This window comes from Haliaeetus albicilla, chromosome W (genome assembly GCF_947461875.1).
Source record: "Haliaeetus albicilla chromosome W, bHalAlb1.1, whole genome shotgun sequence".
NCBI classification, from domain to species: Eukaryota; Metazoa; Chordata; class Aves; order Accipitriformes; family Accipitridae; genus Haliaeetus; species Haliaeetus albicilla.
In genome coordinates this window covers 12,343,043-12,362,412 of record NC_091515.1, presented here as the reverse complement: position 1 = coordinate 12,362,412, position 19,370 = coordinate 12,343,043, and the positions used below count along the sequence as shown (strand labels likewise).

Sequence of the window (19,370 nt, the reverse complement as noted above, 5' to 3'; positions counted from 1 at the left end):
ATCATGCTGCTATATGCTTGCCTGAAGAGACAATTTACTAACAGGATTGCAGTCAACCGCATGATCATGAGAGAGGTTCCAATTATTCCACCAGAATACAGTCCACCACCAACATATGCTGAAACAAATATTAACTCTTAAAATAGTAGTGGATAAATGTTATGTAAATAATGTGAAAGTAGTGAAATAATTTTCAACACTTTCAAAGGGGGGGAAATGTTACTGATTTGTTATTAGTTAGAATTAATCATATTTAATTTTAATAGGAATATGGAACAATAAGAAATATTTTAGCAAAATTATATATTGCATTCTATATATTTAACCAACAACTAACAGCTGCTGTGAAATCCCCTGTGTAGCCCTGTACCAAGGCCGGAGGAATTGGTTAAAATCATCTAGTAGGAACATTTAGAACTTAGATAACAGATGTCAGAATTTCAAATTAATAGGAACTTAGGAACTTAAGAAAATGTATTATGTGTAACTATAAGAATTCGAGTATTGTCTAAAATCAGTTAACCACGGAAGCTTTGGTAAAGATTTACTTCGATCTAATTAACGAGAATTCCAATCAGTAGAGTTAAGTGAGATTAACCAATGATTGTTTTAGTATAAGAATATTGATAAGGTGGTGTGACTGAGGGCCAATCACTAGAAATATTAAATTCAAGAATTAACATTGAATGTATTTTATGTAAATCTAATACATGATGGCAAAAATCGTACTGCGCAGAATCACATGAAAGGTCAACTATCGGACAAAGTGAGGAAGACTATGGAAGACCACCAGAGGGCTTCTGAAGACCACCAGAGACCTTCACTGTGCCTGCGTAAAGGACATTTACATATGCTAAGAACTTCCCAGAAATCTAATGAATATGCATAACATTTCTCAGAAATCTAATGAATATGTATGAATAAGTTTAATATAAGGTGTATGATTTTGGTGTTCAGGGGTGCGTGGTTCGTGAGAGGACTCGCCCGCGCACCCGGCCGTTAATAAAGAAGTGTCTGCTTATCTACACTAAATTGGTGTTGATAAGTTCTTTATTCCGAGTTTTTCGGTAACACATACACACCCACAATGGCAGGAACAAAACCTGCAGTTACACTCAACACAGCAATAACAGAACAATACACCTGAGTCACATAGTTATAGTGCTCAGCAACGCTGAAAAAAACATTCACTTTATCAGTGCATAGGAGATGCCATTAAAAAATTAAAATTACTTAACCTCTCACCTGTTCTAGGATTTCCTATTCATTGCATCATCTTCCATATAATTAAATCCTAGTGTTGGAGATATGCAAGAAACAAAACAAAGGATGCTACTTAACATCTGTGAGGAGTTAAGAAGGCACAACCCTGAGAGAAGGGAGTACCCAGATAAGCACAAGGGAAACTCTACTACTGATAAAGTCAAAGAGCTACTTGAACTTTGAATTAACATAGTAAAAGCCCTGCCCCCGGGTAGGGAAAGCCCCCTACCAACAGAAGCCCCTTCCTCATGGAACATGCACAGTAAAAAGGAGGACACTGTGACTTTAAGTGGAGACGAGGCTCGCGAGAACCAATAGGAACAAGGGTGACTGAGTGAAACTGTAAAAGTACTGATAACTATTGCGCGGGTTGTATAAATGTTTTCCGTGTGTTAACCGAGGTGTGCTAGCTTTGTGGAGTTACCACCTGGCACCCATCTCTGCGCAGACATGAAATAAACAAATATCTCAGCTCTGTGTGTTATCGGCTCTTTGCACACCGGGTGAAGAACCCCATTTTGGGACAAGACTAGCATCATGCTGATTTGTACTTTAAGCTTCCCAACTTTTGCACAAAATAGAAAACGATGTTCATTTAAAGTTGAAAGACCTTACAAAACACACATCTGTCAGGAAAAAAAAAAAGAGACTTAACAGTACTTATAGAACTGAATCCAGTTTATAACAATTACACAGAAGACAGCCAAATCTGGGAACACTGCTATTCATTTCCAAAATGCTGACAGGAAATGGCAGAGGGTAAAGTGAAGAAAACTATAACTAATTTTGGAAAAAAAACAATAACTCCCGGAGCCAGAATACAAGATATCCTTAAAGAAGTCCTGATTCTGGATTATGTGTTCCAGAAGAAAACTCAGCATGTATATTAAGAGATCTACAGAGGGAAAGGAAAACTTTTCAGATAGGTCACTTTCACTAAAAGAGAATAAAAGCTCACAAGCAACCTGCATTTAGTACCTGATTTCAAAAGTATCTTTTGCTTTGAAGCATGCTGTAGTACAACACAGAGGTTTGGAGAACCAAATCCACTTTTAAGAATCTGAGCAACTTTCTAGATCCCTTTGCTACAATCCAGTATCAGATTTCACCTAAAGCAATCATTTTTCCCCAAAATTCCTGTAATTTTTTTGAAATCCCACAGTCTCCAAAACATTAAGGTTCTGAAAAACTGTCATACAATTTTCATGTCTTCTTTCTAGTCACAAGTCTGGTAGTAGGTTTCCAGATAGTAAAGAAGCTTCTGATGACACATGATAAAAGCTGGATTTTCCACTAGCTCTATTTTTACCTTGCCACAGTGAGAACCAATGAGATGAACCACAAGTCAGGGTTCACTCCAATCTGCAAACTCTTCGCTCTCTCTGATACAGACAGGCCTGAACAGCTCTAAGGCAACGTGTGGGAGATAAAAGCATATCTTATGTTCAAGGGTTGCCAACACAGCTACAAAGTGCAAGATGAAACCAACACACAGCTGCACCTTTTGGAAGGGTTCTCAGTAAAAAAAGATATTTTAGAGTTAGTACCTGGCAATGACAAGTGGAAATTTAAAGCTGGAATTTGGCTTCAGACATTTCTGAGCCAAATCTTTCATTACTGCTAGAAGAATGAAAATGAATATAAAAAAATGAACATAACTTAAAATGTAACTACACACCACTGAAAGGAGTTTAATTTCTAAATATTTTACAGGAACTATATACTAATATTACTTGAATTTAGCTCTGAATCAAGATTACTCCATGCATGTTGTTCTTTTTTCAGAAATGGCATTTAAGGTTGTGCATACATATTGCATTCAATGACAACACAGCTGTACATAAAAGTCTAATATTTGAGAGCGTAGATCTTAAGATGACCATAACTGGCTTATCTGCATGCAGATATACTCTTTATGCATGCAACTGTATCCACTAACATAGTGAATTATGCATTCATATATTTATACATATCCTTGTTTTAAAGTCATATAAGATGTCCACATGTGAATGGTTTGACCAGCATTGAAATTAACTATAATAAACATAACCATATTAATTAACACAGAAGAAGAAATGCAAAAGTAAGGGTCATTGTCAAGCAAGTTGTGATAATGCCTTGTCCTGGTTTCAGCTGGGATGTAGTTAACTGTCTTCCTAGTAGCTGGTACAGTGCTATGTTTTGAGTTCAGTATGCAAAGAATGTTGATAACACTGATGTTTTCAGTTGTTGCTAAAGAATGTTTAGACTATAGTCAAGGATTTTTCAGCTTCTCATGCCCAGCCAGCAAGAAAGCTGGAGGGGCACAAGAAGTTGGCACAGGACACAGCCAGGGCAGCTGACCCAAAGTGGCCAACAGGGTATTCCATACTATGTGATGTCATGCCTAGTATATAAACTGGGGGGAGTGGGGGTGGGGGGATCGCTGCTTGGGGACTAACTGGGCATCGGTCAGCAGGTGGTGAGCAATTGCACTGCGCATCATTTGTATATTCTGGTCCGTTTATCATTATTGCTGTTGTCATTTTATTAGTGTTATCATTATTAGTTTCTTCTTTTGATATTCTATTAAACCGTTCTTATCTCAACCCACAAGTTTTACTTCTTTTTCCTGATTTTCTCCCCCATCCCACTGGGTGGGGGGTAGTGAGTGAGTGGCTGCGTGGTGCTTAGTTGCTGGCTGGGGTTAAACCATGACATGCCTCCAACAAGATTAGCCAGTAAACTATAACAAAACAAAGGCTGATCAAGCACCTAAAATACTTTTGCCAGTGGCACCATCAGTGGCATAATATATGACAAGGTGTGGACAATGGAGGATTTTCCATAGAGTTCAACACTCCTGCTTGCTATTGAAAATTCTGGGAAATGCAGGAGATAAATTGCCATCTTGATTGAAATGATTTTATTTCAGGAAATAAGCAGTTATGTACTCTACTAGGTATGGGAAATAGAATAAAAAAATGTTCCACTATTATCACCCATTTCCCCTGAAACAGAATCTGAATTTCAATAAGGATCCATAATGGCTGAATTTAATTCCTTGTCAGTATATGATGTCAAATTCAAGCGAAGATGCATTGGAAATAAGGGCAGTTTGGCATTCCTGCATAGCCTTTAAGGCAGTGGTATGAATTGAGGCAGTCCTGTGTACTCGTATGTGCTTACTGCTAGCAACCCCCAGACCAGAGAGACAGCAGTGCTTCAGAAAACTGCGCTGAGAACACACCAAAAGCTGTGCTTGTGGAAACCTGAGTTCAGATCCTGTAACACTGGAAAGCACCAGGAGGTGCCTCTGCACAGGTGACGGCGCAGCCCGATGCTTCTCACAGCCCTGTGGTGGCAGCTGGTCCAGATGCAAAGCCTTAGCCTCAGCACCTGCTTTCATCAGATGGGGCAGAAAGGCTACACAAGCCTCGCAATCCATCAGAGACTGAAAAGACTTACTGACATAAAACTCATAACTTTTAGTGAGAGGACATTTTACGGTCCATTATATGTTTCTTTATAGTCTTAGGAAGCAGCAAGTTTCTGCAGAAACTTTCGGTAGAACAGTATGAAAGAGGAAAAAAAAAACCCAAACCCTAAACCCTATGGCAAAAGTTTCCATAGAGATCTGGGCTTTGGGTTCAATGCTAGACCAAGACAGAGTCTGGTATTATAAATAAATACCAGAGAGAAGTTCAACCTGAGATTTGAGGACTGTAACCTTGCCTTGGCATTTGTAATTTTAGAGCCTAATGGCATTTACCAAAAGAACAAGCAAATCCAGTACTTAGAACTGCCTGCCTGCTATTAGCAAAAGGTTTTCAGTGGGCAAGGATGAAAGACAAGAAGGTGACAGTGAAGACAAAGTTTATGTCACTGTGTGTCATAGATAAATCAAGGACTGCAATAGATAGTAAATTCAGCTGCAACTGTTGGAAAAGAAAAAGACTTCTCCTTAGACCCTCCTGACCTAAGATGATTTGGGTTTGGCTATAGTTAAATTCTCCTAGAGGCTAAAAGCATCACTGAAAACAGCAGGAGGAAAAGCTGTTCAGGGCTCAACCACCTTCTCCAGTACTTGTTTCATTAGAAATATTTTAAAAGACAACACTATTCATGAAAAAATATGAAAGAGATTTAAGCTTCAGTGAATTTGACACATCATTACAAGTGGCTTAATAAGCCTGTCTACTATTACTTGTCTTTTATTTTTATCAGATGTCGTCAATCAGGCAGACTGCAGACTCAGAATATCACAGCCTTGGCAGCTAAAGGAGACTAGATCCAGGAGAAATGAAGAGAGGTGAAGACTATCCCAGCACTAAAAAAAGAAATGGTCTGGCCCACCAACACGATCAGCCTTTGGGCTCACAAGAAGCCCATTTTTACATAGGTGGAAAAACATCTGTGAGTCAAGATTTATTGTGACATGAATGATCCCAAAGCTATGAAAAGCTTATAAGAAAGATGGGGACAAACTTTTTAGTAGGGCCTGTAGCAGTAGGACAAGGGGTAATGGTTTTAAACTAAAAGAGGGTAGATTCAGACTAGATATAAGGAAGAAATTTTTTACAATGAGGGTGGTGAAACACTGGAACAGGTTGTCAAGAGAGGTGGTAGATGCCCCATCCCTGGAAACATTCAAGGTCAGGTTGGACGGGGCTCTGAGCAACCTGATCTAGTTGAAGATGACCCTGCTCATTGCAGGGGGGTTGGACTAGATAACCTTTAAAGGTCCCTTCCAACCCAAACTGTCCTATGATTCTATGAAAAGGAACAGAGAAATTATGCCTGCTGGTGAACTTAGGTGCCTGGAGTACAACCAGGAAGCTGGATGGAAATACTGCTGATTCTAAATTCCTGTCAGAAAGTCCTTCAATACTATGCAGTCAGCCCAGTTTACTTCTTCCATCAGTCAGTAGGTGTTGAGTATGAACTAGAGGATGAAGTGACAACTTCATTCAGATGTTCTCCATTAATGGTACACTGAAGATTTTAGCCACAGAAGGAAATACAGATCTGTACTGGAAAAACGGTTTATCAAATCAGCTGTCAGTCCTCTTTTTCCTTCATCTGCAATGGAGAAACACATGAATAAAGCAGAACACCCTTCCTAGGGCATCTCAATGACAACATTTAACTCTGATGGATAAACAGTACTCTGTTAATATGCTTCTGGACTTCAAACAGCTTTTTAAAGCATTCATATTTCTGCTGTAATCCTACATCAGTAATACAGAGTGACAAGAACTTTTCAAAAGGGCTTATTCCAAAAGATAATGACTGCAGAAGTTTTCACCAACGTGACCTTCTGAACTCCAGTCAGTCCCAGTGTACTGCTCAAAACGCAAAGTGAGCATCTGTAGAATCCTGTACATGAGGTAGGTACTGACAACATTGACTATAAGCTTGAAAAAGGGTACTTCAAACTGATTTTTGTAGAAAAACGTACACAATTTGTTAGAATATATGTGGTATGTAACAGAATACGGCCATGCAGTCATTTTTCCAGGAGGACAAATATATGTATATTATGATTAGGCCATTTATAGTTCAACCCACTGAATCTATGAGTGTCAGAATAACTGAATGTTACTTCATTTTATCCTGGCTACACAGAATATGTGGAAAAAGACAGTCACTTGTATAAATCAATGCTGTAACTGAGACAAGTAAAATACTTTGCCTAGATACTTTCCAGGGTTATCAGCACATATATCCAAGCAATGATCTGATAGATAAAATATCATGTGCACGGTGATTATGCAGGAAATTTGGGGGCCTGAAAGAACTATTTCCTCTCTTTATCCCCATTTATAATGTTGCACCAGCTGTACTCTCAGGGCTAAGGAGAATAAGGGGCAACTATTAGAACAAAGGGGAAACAACCCTAGGCAAATATAGATTAGTGCAAGAAAATAATCTATAAACAACAGATGGCAAAACTAGACAGAACAAAGCTTTGATTTGATAGAGAAAGTCATACTTTATAATGTACCAATTCTCCAGAAAGATATCTGGAGTCTCTTTACCCTTCTCTGACACAAAAATGAATGCTTGTCACAGAGCTGCTGCATTAATCATCAAAAAATTCCTCTAAGACAAAACAAAATGAAAGTGCAGAGAGAAAGAAAAACAACAAAAAAAAAGACTTGAGGAAAGTTTAGCTGCACAAATGTGCAGAAAAATAAAACCACCAAGCAACAGTAGTGTAGAATACTATATTCCTTTAAAATAGTTTAATACTTTTAATAGTGACTGCTAATCATGTTTGACACCTATTAATTTAATATTTCATAAAGCCCTATTTCTATCATCTGTTGAAAGAGAAGTGATACTGTCTGTACTGGGGAAGAATTCTGCACATAATATTATATCAGATTAAACCTCAGTAACTTTATGAATTATGAGCTGTCAGGTGCTTTTCTCATCTGCTACAGAATATACTTCTTAGAAATAGGAGCTATAAATAAGACAACAGATGTTCTTTGTTGGCTTCAACTGAAGCACAGATAATTTTTGAAAAGCAGCCTGTAGTTAAGGCTGTTGTAAGGACATGTCATGGTTTAACATCAGCCAGTAACTAAACATGCAGCCGCTCACTCACTCCCCCCAGCCCAGTGGGATGGGGAAGAGAATCGGGAAAAAAAAAAAGTAAAACTCGTGGGTTGAGATAAGAACAGTTTAATAGAACAGAAAGAAAGAAACTAATAATGATAATAATGATAATAATAACAATAATAAAATGACAATAATAATAAAAGGGTTGGAATATATAAAACAAGTGATGCACAATGCAATTGCTCACCACTCACCCACCGATGCCCAGTTAGTGCCTGAGCAGCGATCCACCCCCCAGGCCAATTCCCTCCAGTTTATATACTAGGCATGATGCCACATGGTATGGAATGTCCCGTTGGCCACTTTGGGTCAGCTGCCCTGGCTGTGTCCTGTGCCAACTTCTTGTGCCCCTCCAGCCTTCTCGCTGGCTGGGCATGAGAAGCTGAAAAATCCTTGACTTGAGACTAAACACTACTGAGCAACAACTGAAAACATCAGTGTTATCAACATTCTTCTCATACTGAATCCAAAACATAACACTATACCAGCTACTAGAAAGAAAATTAACTCTATCCCAGCCAAAACCAGGACAGTCACTCATAAGAGAGAGACAGCTGCCTATCTTTTAAGGGAAGAAATGCTGAAGTCCATCTCAAGAGGCACTTGAAAATTTTGGTTCTGGCCAGTACCATCTTCTACCTTTTCTGAGCAAGGCTATGGAGAGTGTCATTGTGAGATTACTTTGATGACCTCTACCAGGTAAAACTTCACAGACAGAGCGAGTTCCCATGCTGGTGTTTTCAGACATTTGACCATTTTTACCTAAAAAGCAGTGATATATATTTTCTTCTGAATGGTTTGGCACTAACCTACCAAGATTACTAACCTCAGTTCCCTTTCCACATAACCATGGTGATGGTTTGTAATGGTGCTCCAGTGTCGTGGTTTAACCCCAGCCAGCAACTAAGCACCACGCAGCCGCTCACTCACTCCCCGCCATCCAGTGGGATGGGGGAGAAAATCAGGAAAAAAGAAGTAAAACTCGTGGGTTGAGATAAGAACGGTTTAATAGAACAGAAAAGAACAAACTGATAATGATAACACTAATAAAATGACAACAGCAATAATGATAAACGGATTGGAATATACAAATGATGCGCAGGTCAATTGCTCACCACCCGCTGATCGACACCCAGCTAGTCCCCGAGCGGCAATTCCCCTGCCCCCACCTCCCAGTTCCTATACTAGATGGGACGTCACATGGTATGGAATACCCCGTTGGCCACTTTGGGTCAGGTGCCCTGGCTGTGTCCTGTGCCAACTTCTTGTGCCCTGGCTGGGCATGAGAAGCTGAAAAATCCTTGACTACAGTCTAAACACTACTGAGCAACAACTGAAAACATCAGTGTTATCAACATTCTTTGCATACTGAACTCAAAACATAGCACTGTACCAGCTACTAGGAAGACAGTTAACTCTATCCCAGCTGAAACCAGGACATCCAGCAGCATCTGCTCTTTGTAACCAAAATAGGACTGCTGGATGGACGTTCACTGTGAGATACTGGAGATGCTGGAACTCTCTCCAGAATGACCTGTCCCACCTGTAAAGGATCCTTGTTCCTTACTGCTGTTTCCTTTTTTTTTAGTACCATGAAGTTGTTTCTTATGCAAGGCCATCACTAGTTTGTGATAATGACTCTGCTTGAGAAGCATTTTTAAAACATGGTCTTTTTATTCAATAATCATAATACATAAAACTTCAGGACAGTATGTTGTTTTGCTCTGAAATAATATTTTGCTACCTTTTTGCTGTTGAGAAACTAAGCAGAGGGAACCCAAACAAATCCCTCTCAAACTATCCACAGGCAAGCAACCTAGAGGAAAAGAATAAGTTCTTCACTACTGCAAAAAAAAAAAAAAAAAGATAGTGTGTATTACTGTGCTTGAGAAGTCAAGTTGTTTAGATCTGGAAGATTTACATAAAAGTACTGGCAGAAGCTGCTGACAGATAAAAGCCATAACAGCTCCTTCATCTTTTGGGAATTATGGGAAAAATTTATAAGTACACAGAAAGTTAAAAATAATGAGCATATAGCAGTCACCCAGAAAAAAAATTTGCAAACAATAGTAACAGCAATCCAGCATCAGAAGGACTGTTTTTGTTCTGGAAACTAATGTATTTCAAATCAAGCCTTTTTCCTCCTCTTAAAAAAAAAAAAAGAAAAAGGAAAAAAGTTTAGGGCTCTAGCTGTAGCAACATAAATACAGCAATGTTGAAAGGCAATCTTATAAGAAAGTAAAACTGGGTTAATCCTTACAGCCATTAAACCATGAGCTGATTTGACAGATACAAACAATAACATTATTGGAAATTCCTGAACTAGATCTACAGAGAGTTAATCCCACCATCATCTTTAATTTCAGATGAAGAAAACTCTCACTCTGTATATAATAGATTTTTTGATCCATATCATACACCTGTCTAGATTTCTCTGCATAGCAAGTCAGTGTTGACTTCTCATTCCAATATATTTCACACTATCGAGATGTTATACAAAAAGGACATCACAGAATATGAAGTACATGTACTTAATGCATGAGCTTAAAGACCTCTTTTCCATAAACCACTGTTTGTTCACATTCCACTGCTGAAGTAACTTTAGTTTATACCTTAGCAGTTAAAGCTATGAATGAATTTCACTGACCTTTACAAAGCAGTCAGGGTCACAACTGGCTGGCTAACCACAACTGGACAAAGAACTGTGTAATGGCTAGCACACTGCATTGCAGAAATTCATATAACTCAAAATCTGTTTATAGGAAGTGTTAAAAAAGAATTTAAAAGAACAACAAAGATGGTGTTAATGAAAAGCTAGCATGAAAAACTGGCTATTTTTACTTCATCATCTGCAAGCCAAAGATTAACTGAAGTCAGGGTAAGGAGGTATGGAACAGGATTTCAGTCTGTACTGGGAGTATTCATTTGCCAAGAGGCTAAAAGCAACAGGCAAATCCTCTCTTTAAGAAAACCCAAGCTTAATTCTAAGCACTTAAAGTCAGAGAAAACCTTTTGCAAACTCCACGCAACCCTACAGTGTTAAAGAGTTTCTTGGGGTCTAAAACAAAGAAAAATGTGTCCCTCTTGAAAATAAGCATTATGTTGTGAAAGAGTGAAGATGAGCAGAAGAGGCTGAAATAACCACAAAAATATTTTGTAAGTTGCCTTAGAAAGCCTAAATTGGAGAGGGGCTGTACAAAGAAAAAAAAAAAAAAAGCATCTGGTTAAAGACTGACATGTTCCCCGTGATTTTTAACTCAGGTGATCAAATGAAAGCTGCTGTTCCAGGGAAGAAGCTGGGGAGGCAGAAGATCTTTTTATGTCCTCTACAAAGACTCAGAGGTGAGCAAGGAGCACTCTGACCAGCTGCTTCCCTTCCTTGCAGCTGCCCTACACTGGCCTATTCCAGCACAGCGGAACACACTGTGGACGTTCTCTGACTTCCCTGGAGAAAATTCATGGGGAGCAGGATCAGTGCTCAAGTTGACTGCCTCTGAACTCAGGGGAGTACTGAGTGTATAAACGGGCATACCAAGAAATACTAATCTCTTGTATATTTAAGTGTTGCACGTGTACAGAGTTTCTACAGGTCACACACACACAAAAACCCAAACCAGTTTTTCTACCATCCTGCTCCTGCCAAGAAAGTTAGCCAATCTTCTAACTAACCCATTAGGAAAAAAAGAAAGGAAAAAAGAAAGGAAAAAAAGGAACTCTTGCATGTCTGTTTTTGTTATTGTGCTCCAGAGGAATCCCTTGGTCATCATCTTGCCAAAAGACAGAACCCGAGTTACCTTTATTTGACCCCACCAGAAGGGAACACCTCTTTCTCTTTTTATTTTACCTTTTTAAAGGAATTTTTTTTTTCTTTTAAATGTGGGCCATACCAAGACAAGAAAGGATGTCTCACTTGACTCCCAAGTGGAGAATCCTTCCAGAAAACCAGTTCCCTGTCAAGAACAGAATGAAGAGGAATGCATAAATTTTAAACTGACCTGATTTTTCTAACAGGCTTATTACTCCCTGTTTTTGAGGGTAGTTCACATGAGTTGCCTGCTACATCAGAACAATCATCTTTCTACCTGTCCTTTTAGTTTTACCCTTCCGAACTTGCGCATGCAGCTGGAAAAACTTGTAACTAGTTAGTTCAGCCATGGCATCTTCAGAGAACTTTATTGAGGCTTTTACAAGTTAAAGCTCCTCAAAAATGGTAGATGCAGCACACAGCTGGTGTAACTCACCTAAGTACTGCTATGCTACCACCAGGTACGTAATTCTTGCAGGACTCAGAATTGCTAAACAGGAGCTTGCCACCTCCCAAAGTGTTCTAATTTTTCATGGTAAATGTGCCACTAATAGCCTCTTTTAGAGTGATCAGTATGAGCAATCATCTAAATCTAGGTCTTGTTTTAAGGGAAATTACTTTTTTTTTTTAAACCCAGCATATTTCTTGATTTCTCAGGGGAACCAGCCCTTCGGCTTCTCTTTTTCTTGTGTTTTACTACATCAGTCGGCTTTCCACCAGTCAGCTTCCCACATTTCAAACATTGCTCTCAAACTGAGAAGTCTTAGGAGACAAAGCAAGGCAGCTGGTTATTCTAATGGCATTCAGTTAGGAATAAACAATGCAAAGGACTAAGTGAATATTCTATTCTGTGCTGCCTGAGGTTGCAAAGGGACCTGACTAGAGCAAGAAAGTGTGAGACCACAGGTGTAGACTACTCTAGACACACATACTCAATTTGTTTGGCTGCTGCTTCTAAAACCTTGCAGGACAGTTTAGTTCTAAACTACTATGTATAAAGACTGAGTTGTTTTTTGTTTTGTTATTTTTTTTCCAAAATAGCTACAAGTTACATATCACCAAATTACATGCAGAAATTTAACATACTGGGAGTCAATACTGTAGTCTCACATCAAGCTAATCAAGACTAAGAACAAAGTTTCAGAGCCTATTAGAGGAGTGTCCACTTATGCCACGGTCTGACAGTGCTTTGTAAAGCTTCAAAGCAAGCTATTTTTTTTTTTTTTTTTTTTACTTAATTTGAGTCAGGAAAATAAGCATGGATTAAAGATTTCTGACAGGCTGCAAACAGGTGACCAAATCATACTTAACACGACAGAAAATTCTAGATTTTCCAAAACATTAAATTCATCTTGAAATGAGAGAACTTAATGCTTTTACTTCTATATGGCTATCAACTTGAGCCCAACAAAACAAATTGGAACCACATTTAAGTCTACTTTTTCCTGCTCGCTTTATAGCTTCCTCATGCTTTACACACATTACACATTCTCTCTTTCTCTCTAAGCATGTAGTCTCTTTCTCCTTCTGGCATTCTGTAATTCTGCCAGCCAATGAGCTTTGCTTTTAATAAGTAGATCTGCCAACTTAAACACCAGTTTCCTAAGGCAATCAAATAATAAAACACACATGTATGTACTCGCACATAATCTGTCAAATGCCTCTCTAGCCCACTACAAACAATTTTTGCAATTCAGGGTTTTCATAGGAGCATGCATTCATACACTTTTGGTTTTCAAAGATCAAATGCCATGGTTCTTGAGAGTCCTGTGTCTTGTTTTTACATACAAACCCAATGACCCTGCAATTTCCATATCAGTATCTAGAAGACACAAAGTATGAAAAACCTAAAAATACATAAGTTGTGCAGACAATTTCATATGGAATAAGCATATACTTCAATTTCTCCAACTTGGCTTAGAGGTCTGGTGCAAGATAGCACAAATTCCTCCATGGCAGAACACTCTTCCATGTTTCTAGTGTGTCTGGAAAGTTAATGAATAACCATTCCAGGTGTCAAGAGTATTTTTCATACCTCCCCCATTACTCATCTATCATCCACACTGAAGCCGCCTTGATTTCCACTTTCTAAACTAGTATTTCCCAAAAAAGAAATCTAATGTATGATGCTAGTAACAAAGTAATCCAGGAAAAAACTTTGTCACACTGGGATGAAGTTGCACTGCCACGCTTCTTGATTAAATAAGGTTGCAGTTTACAGCATGGCAGAATAAAGATGGTAGCAAAAGCATCTTACAAGTAAGCAAGTTACTAATTGGTATTATAAAACTAAAATCAGGTTTCAAGGACTGTAATTTACTACATAGCTTGTCATCATTTCCAAAAATTCCTGCACTGTTTCTGTGAATCACAACTTTGATACAGTGAAAAAACCAAAATTACTAGAGATTCTTCATGAAAACGTAAAGCAAAAAGGTACTTTAAAATGTGCATGCCCCTGATATGCATATTTCTATTACAAGACATGCTTTACATGTACAACAAAAGCACTGAAATCTTGAAACTTTAAATTCTCAGAATCAGGAAACAAGTGAGACAACACTAAATTATGTCAACACATCTGTTCAATCTATGCACTTGCATTTTAATAATTCTTTTGCTTTTGCTGCTTATATTTGGATTCCAGCTGGCGAAGCTGGATGATGCAGGCAGAGGTATGCCAGGAAGATTTGTTCTGCAAGGAATCATCTCGGACACCCGGTACTCAGTAACTGAAGCCAGCCATGCAGTGAGCAGATGGTACTCAGTCCTTGTGGCAAATAAAGCCTTACACTGTCAAACCTAACGCATTCTGGTTCCTGGTTTTAGTTATCTCAATGAACATTTAAGTGTTAGAGTTAAGAATTCTTTAACTTAAAGATCTGTCCCCAGATTCAGTTTTTTGAAATGTTTTTCCACATGAACTCCCTATTACAAAGAGATTAACCTTAAAACTTTAAACTATCTTAAAACTCTTAAAACGGTAGGTTGTGGGTTTTGGGTTGGTTTTGGTTTTTTGTTTTTTTTAATTGTCTTTTGGGGCTACCTCATTCCTCACAGGAATCATGATGCTGCCTTTGCTCACAACAATGTCCTGAAGATGACTTAATATTTGTGAAGCTTTATGAAGCTGTTATCAGCAACATCATTGGAAAGAGCACAAGAGGCAATGAAGAAATCTGTTTCCAGAGAGGAACCTGAATGCTGTGAAGAAAAGGTGGCTTAAGACCACAAACTAAACAACCAGAATGAAGCAATTCTCATTCAGTGAAGACATCAACAACGAGCAAAGCAAGGATGAGCAGGAAAATGGGTCAGGCGACTATGTAATTAATAATGGTATCATACTGCATACACTACAAGAAGGTATAACTACATGTACAAACACAAGTTTTAAATGCATAATTTTGCAATCTTAACAACATTCTGCTACTATATTCTGTAATTCACTGTATATATGCACATGCATAAAGGTAATAAAACTCTGTATTTATCATTTGTATTTTTTGCTGTTACAATAACAGAATATACAGTTAAAACTGTCACCATATCATTTTCTCACTTATAAGAAACCCTTGTTACCATCACAGTAGTTACTCAAACAGGTAGCCCCCCAAAAAAAACCAGCCTTGACAAAGTATCTAGCAGCATGGAGCAATTTTTTCATATGCATTAGTGAAGATGACTGAATACAATGAAAGAAAATAACTTGGTGAAAATAATCTCTATACTTTCATCACCAAATACAATTAAATGCGTCCCCCCTCAAATTAAGACATTTCTACTACTAAATTTGCAATTCTTACTATATAATTGACATACAAATGACTAAAAAGTGAAATCATCTACATTAAGTATGTACTAAAGGGAAGAGTCTGGACTGATTAGAAACATGCTTTAAATCATTTAGAAGTTATGAGCTCAATACAGGAATTACCAAGTTAAATTCCATGCCCTGCTTTAGCACAGGAGCTCAGATGAGATGATCGTAATGGTGTTTCCCTTCCGTGTCTTTGAAATCCGTGAAAGGACAGTCAGATACTGTTGCTCTTTACATCAGTGTTTATCATGTAGTATTTCATGCACATTCATATTATATGCAATTTGGTATATTGGAATCTCTTCAGAACAGAACTAGTGTAATTATAGCATTTGTGCTAAAGGCAATGGGAATTTTGCCTGAGAGAAATGAGAGTAAGAACTGTGGGATTTGTCCCAATGCTGCTAAACCTTGACTATAGGTCTGATCCTGTTCCTTCTGAAGTCAAAATGGGTTTTGCCACCAATTTAAGGGAAAGTAGAATAGGAGCCTGCTGTTTCTTATATGAACAAGCCTTTTAAGTAAACAAGAAAAACTAAACACCTATGTATACATGTATAATATTTACAAGAACATCCATACTTTAAAATAATCTTATTTTTAGTTTGCATCCAAAGGTATTTTGAATAAAACATTTTAATACTCTGTTTAGAAGAGAGCAGTTCACATTAATAATCACGGGCATGCTCCATCTAAACTAACAGACAGTTTACCACAGTATTTGATTGACTGGCTATTTAGATCAAACAGACAATAAAAAGCAAAAAAAAAAAAAACACCAAAAAACAAACCCACAACCCTGTGGTGGTGCATTTCTTTCCCCCTCTCTGGGCTGATCTATGAACTTGGGAAGTCTCACTAGGCCTTAGCATAAGTGTAATAAGTCAGGGGGTTAAGTGTCCCTTGACTGTACCTGGAACTCTCACATAGCTAAGACAGGGAGTCATGCAGACTGTCTCAAGGACTCCTGCTGTCCAGCGAAAACAAAAAAATGAAAGTAGAGATAACTAATTCTCTCATAACGACCTTGAGACATCCCAGCCCTCCCCTGACAACCTTGGAGCATCCCATATCTGAATCTTAAGTCATTCTCCGACAGCCCTGGAGTCTTCCTTATCTGAATCGTAACTCATGTGAAATGGTACCAGCACAGCTGGAATCCCAGTAATTTGTTGATGACTAAAGCCAATCATCTCCCAAACCTATAAGCAGCAGTACTAAGTGAGACCCTTTGAGCTCTCCTGGACCGCAGTGGGCTGCGACCAGCATCTCCCTCTGAGTGTGATGCCTCTCAGAGCTCGCAAACTGTCCGGTTTGCGAAAATCAGAGGTCTGTTGCCGAAAGCTGACGAGACTTGGGCTGATACTTTCCGCTCTTTGAGACCCAACCTGTTGAGAAAGATGCTGAAGCATTCGACGTGAATATTTTCACTGAACTCAAGGGGAATTTTTAACAGGTATACCTCTTTTACTTGCTTATATGTATAGCTCTTAGTGCCTTTATGCATGTGTGTGTATTAACCTGAATATTCTATAGCAAGTATATTACAAGTTATTGCTTTTCAAATCTATACTTAAATTACTGTTGTGATTTTTATTCAACTGTGAATGAATCTCAGGCTGCTATTTTACTCATAATCCCTTTAGATATAAACCGTTGACCAAGTCTGGAACTAGGAGTTGATCCAGCTGCACCTAGACTCTGACAGGAGTTTAGAAAGCAAGGAGGTCTTCTCTGAACCTCGTGACTCAACAGGAGGGTCTCCCTTACCCTTTTTACATTCCCGATCTCTGTACAAATCACAAGAAATCAATTCTAACTCGATTTTTCTTTGTATATTTCTCTTTTTTAACTTACTGAGTTTTCGGTCTCTGTATACCTAATTTTAGTCTGATTCTAACTTAATTTTCCTGTGTGCATTTCATCTATGTATTAAGTAATAGAGTGAACCTTACCATCAAATTCTGTGAAGTCACGCTTTTATATAAATTCCTATTAAATCATTTTTCTTTTGCTAATACCATTGGAAGTGATACTTTAAGCGGTCCAAACCACTCCATTTCACGACAAACCCAAAACATTCTCATCTTATTGGTGTGTTCTTACTCTGTCATAATAAAACCCTAGATATTTGTCTTAGAGGAAACATCTGGAGAAAAAGTATAACAGTTGGTAACTGTCTTCCCCTTTTTTGCTAAACTGTACATGCAACTCAAAGTCCTGTATCTTAAATCACTGGGGAAGGCACCTCTAGTCTACTATCTTTTTCAGTGCAAGTTTTAATATCGGAGATATAAGAGACTTAACTATCACTATGAGACTAGCACAGTCCAAAGCAATGATTAGTATTACATTGTGATGGGTTGACCCTGGCTGGAGGCCAGGTGCCCACCAAAGACATTCTATCACTCCCCCTCCTCAGCTGGACAGGGGAGAGAAAATATAACAAAGGGCTTGCGGGTCGAGATAAGGACAGGAGAGATCATTCACCAATTACCATCACGGGCAAAACAGACTCAGCGTGGGGAAAATTAACTCAATTTATTACAAATCAACCAGAGTAAGGTAATGAGAAATAAAACCAAATCTCAGAACACCTTCCCTCCACCCCTCCCTTCTTCCCAGCCACAACTTCACTCCCAGATTTCTCTACCAAACCCCCCCAGCGGCACAAGGGGGACGGGGATGGGGTTTATGGTCATCACATGTTATTTTCTGCCGCTTCATCCTCCTCAGGGGGAGGGCTCATCACACTCTTCCCCTGCTCCAGCATGGGGTCCCACCCACGGGAGACAGTCCTCCACAAACTTCTCCAATGTGGGTCCTTCCCACGGGCTGCAGTTCTTCACGAACTGCTCCAGCATGGGTCCCTTCCACGGTGTGCAGTCCTTCAGGAGCACACTGCTCCAGCGTGGGTCCCCCACGGGGTCACAAGTCCTGCCAGAAAAACCTGCTCCGTGGGCTCCTCTCTCCACAGATCCGCAGGTTCTGCCAGGACCCTGCTCCAGCGCGGGGTTCCCACGGGGTCACAGCCTCCTTCGGGAACCCACCTGCTCCGGCGTGGGGTCCTCCACAGGCTGCAGGTGGATATCTGATCCACCATGGACCTCCCTGGACTGCAGGGGGACAGCCTGCCTCACCATGGTCTTCACCACGGGCTGCAGGGGAATCTCTGCTCCGGCGCCTGGAGCATCTCCTCCCCCTCCTTCTTCACTGACCTTGGTGTCTGCAGGGTTGTTTCTCTCACATGTTCTCACTCCTCTCTCTGGTGGCTGTTTTTCTCTGTCCCAACTTTTTTTTCCTTCTTAAAAATGTTATCACAGAGGCGTTACCACTATCGCTGATTGGCTTGGCCTTGGCCGGCGGCAGGTCCGTCTTAGAGCCGGCTGGTATGGGCTCTCTCGAACACAGGGGAAGCTTCCAGCAGCTTCTTACAGAAGCCACCCCTGTAACCCCCCCCGCTACCAAAACCTTGCCACACAAAACCAATACATACATACAAGAGACGAGCACCAAATGTTCCTCTAGCACACAATCAGAATTCTCCCAAAAGCCAGAAGGCAGCTCAAAAGAAGTGAGACTTCATGTTAGTTGTTCTGTAGTAAACATTGTTAAACCAGTGATTTACTATAACCCCCAAAAAAGTGTCCTGATAATAATGGGACTGTGGAAAACTCTCATTTTACATATGAGGCTGCAGTTTACACAGACTAACAAAAGGGTTTTGGAGTTGTCAGCATTAAGTTTGAAACCAAGAGGAAGTTAGAAAAAACATGAAAGCAGTGGGGAATGCACACTAATCTTTTAACTAACAGTAAGAAATTATTGTCATGGTTTCAGCCCAGCTGGTAACAAGGCACCACGCAGCGGCTT

At 39.3% G+C, this 19,370-nt stretch overlaps 1 protein-coding gene and 2 long non-coding RNA genes across 6 annotated transcripts in view; 2 read left to right on the top strand and 1 right to left on the bottom strand.

Moving 5' to 3' along the window:
* Positions 1-19,370, top strand: part of LOC138683278 (uncharacterized) — a 260,146-nt gene that overhangs the window by 129,517 nt on the left and 111,259 nt on the right. The window lies entirely within an intron of this gene.
* Positions 1-19,370, bottom strand: part of LOC138681753 (phosphatidylinositol 3-kinase regulatory subunit alpha-like) — a 106,860-nt gene that overhangs the window by 42,128 nt on the left and 45,362 nt on the right. The gene's annotated exons all lie outside the window — the stretch shown is intronic.
* Positions 11,147-15,713, top strand: LOC138683279 (uncharacterized). Its single transcript, XR_011322880.1, has 3 exons — positions 11,147-11,214; positions 14,325-14,437; positions 14,738-15,713. It is a non-coding gene; the product is annotated as an uncharacterized lncRNA (long non-coding RNA).